The following is a 2,970-nucleotide window of genomic DNA, read 5'->3' as shown; positions in this document are numbered from 1 at the left end:
GGCTGCGCTAGGCATGAAAAGTGCTCCATTGTGGTTTATGACAGGATATTGAATATTGTTCCTTGTGCTATACAGTAGGACCTTGTTGTTTATCCATTCTGTATAAAATAGTTTGCATCTGCCAACCCCAAACTCCCCGTCCATCCCTCTCCCACCCCCACCCGCCCCCTTGGCAACCACAAGTCTGTTCTCTATGTCTGTGAGTCTGTTTCTGTTTTGTAGATAAGTTCATTCTGTGTCATATTTTAGATTCCACATGAAAGTGATATATGGTATTTGTCTTTCTCTCTCTGACATTCTTCACGTAGTGTGATAATCTCTAGGTCCATACAGTTGCTGCAAATGGCATTATTTCATTCTGTATGGCTGAGTAGTATTCCATCGTATATATGTACCACATTTTTTTTTTTTTAGTTTTTTTTATTTTTTTATACAACAGGTTCTTATTAGTCATCAGTTTTACACACATCAGTGATTACACGTCAATCCCAACCGCCCAATTCATCACAGCACCGTCCCCACACCCCCGCGGCTTTCCCGCCTTGGTGTCCATGTTTGTTCTCTACATCTGTGTCTCAACTTCTGCCCTGCAAACCAGTTCATCTGTACCATTTTTCTAGGTTCCATATACATATGTTAATAAACGATATTTTTCTCTTTCTGACTTACTTCACTCTGTATGACAGTCTCTAGATCCACCCACGTCTCAACAAATGACCCAATTTCGTTCCTTTTTATGGCTGAGTAGTATTCCATTGTATATATGTACCACATCTTCTTTATCTATTCGTCTGTCGATGGGCATTTAGGTTGCTTCCATGACCTGGCTATTGTATATAGTGCTGCAATGAACATTGGGGTGCATGTGTCTTTTTGAATTATGGTTTTCTCTGGGTAAATGCCCAGTAGTGGGATTGCTGGATCATACGTGTACCACATCTTTATCCATTCATGATGGCCCTTCTGACCAGTGTGAGGTGGTCCCTCATTATAGTTTTGATTTTCATTTCTCTAATAATTAATGATGTTGAGCATCTTTGCATGTGCCCGTTGGCCATCTGTATGTCTTCTTTGGAAAAATATCTATTCGGCTCTTTTGCCCATTTTTCGATTGGGTTGTTTGTTTTATTGTATTGAGTTGTATGGGCTGTTTGTATATTTTGGAAATTAAGCCCTTGCCAGTTGCATCATTTGCAAATATTTTCTCCCAGTCCATAGGTTGTCTTGTCATTTTGTTTATGGTTTCCTTTGGTGTACAAAAGCTTGTAAGTTTGACTAGGTCAAAGTTTGATCAGCTCACTTCCGGTTCCTCTCGCCCTCTGCTAATTTAGTCAATGCTCTTTCATCAAGCTCCATCTGCCAAAGCTTTTCGAATTCTCTTACGTACTGATATCTCCTCCTACATTAATTCTGCCCTTATGAGTGATCATCTTTTCAGTCCCGTCAGTACGGTGGTGCTTGAAAAGGAAACGAGATAAATGCATGTCATCAGTATACCTTGTTTAATTGGAAGATTATTTCTTTTAAAAACCTAATCCTACTGATGTAGTATTTAATTTTTAAACTTTCTGATAGAAGAAAAACTAAGTAAACGTCTTCTAGCGATCTCTAGTTTTATTGCTTCAAGGTACAGAATGTGGCCCAAACTGTTTCTTTGGCCACAGCTTTTTCAGTTTTTCATTTCTCGATACATGCAGTCAGCTTTGGGTGATGTTCTGAGTATACGCGAAAGAAGGTGTGTTCTCTCTAGGGTAAGAGCTTGATGTATCCCTGCTTATTAAACCTGATTAATTATTAAAAACCTCTCTGGGTTCTTATTGCCTCCTTGATCTATCATAAGCTAATAGTGGTGAGGTGTTAGTCTCAGATGCAATTGTATTTTTGTCGATTTTCTTCTTTTGCATTTCCAGCAGTTTTTGCTTTCTGCTTGATGCTCCTGAATCCACATACGGAAGGAAGTTCATGGCTTTTGTACCTTCACTACAAATGCCTGTCAACGTGAAATGATTTTTCTGTTCCATTCATTGCTATTTCCTTGAATTCTATGTTTACAGGGCATCACCTCAGCAGAGGGACCAGAGGGATCAGAGGGACCAGTTTGGGAACCAGGGTCAGTGGTACGGAAGCACTGAGGTGGCCCACGGGTTTGGCAATGAGGCAGTGGAGGTGTGAAAGGCAAGCCAGGCTACAGAGGGCTGGGGAAAGGGCGGGAGGCCAGAGGCGGAGATGGCAAGTCCCTGCAGGCAGTAAGTACACTTTGAAAGAGGTTGTCTGAAGGGTAGAAAACCCAGCCTGGAGCAGGTGAAGAGCAGGTGGAGACCTGGTATTTTAAATGCTGTGAGAAGGAGGGGCAGGGCCTGAAGAGTTAGGAGTGATGAAAGCAAGGGGCGGCCAGGGGCTGCCCCGGGAAGGAATGGGGGGTCCCCTCCTCTCCTGTGGCTGCTTTGGGGAAGGAAGCAAGGTGAGAGCTGGGGCACCTGGCTGGCGGTGGGCCGGGGTGGGGTCAGAGGGTCACTGCCGCCGTCTTCCCCCAGTGGGCTAGGAGGCTGGCTCTTGGAGCAGGGAGAGCGTCTGACTGGGAGATCCGAGAAGAGGTACGGATTTGGCTGAACCAAGGTGGAGAATAGGGCAGGGAGGCCTTGCTGAGAGGGGAGATGGGAACCCACAAGGACACGGTCTGAAATGGGTTTTTTGTTTTTTTTTTTCTCCTGCAGTGCTCACCTGTCCCCTGTGCAGGGTGCAACTGAAGGGGCTCAGGCGCTGGCTTGTTCCCGACAAAGGCCCTGGGTTCAGCCTTGCAGGTGGGTCTGGGCCATGAGTTAGGGCTTCTCAGGTATCAGAGGCTTGGGTTTAAGTCTAGCTCAGCCACGATCTGCCGGTGGCCCTGGACCACCTCCTTCCCTCCTGGAGTAGGATTTCAGGGGCTGGGGAAGCAGAGTCTGGCAGGAGCTGGTGTCTGCTGTAGGGGAA

Source organism: Lipotes vexillifer, unplaced genomic scaffold (assembly GCF_000442215.2).
Source record: "Lipotes vexillifer unplaced genomic scaffold, Lipotes_vexillifer_v1.1 scaffold1285, whole genome shotgun sequence".
Taxonomy (NCBI): domain Eukaryota; kingdom Metazoa; phylum Chordata; class Mammalia; order Artiodactyla; family Lipotidae; genus Lipotes; species Lipotes vexillifer.
Note: the sequence above shows the minus strand (reverse complement) of the source record.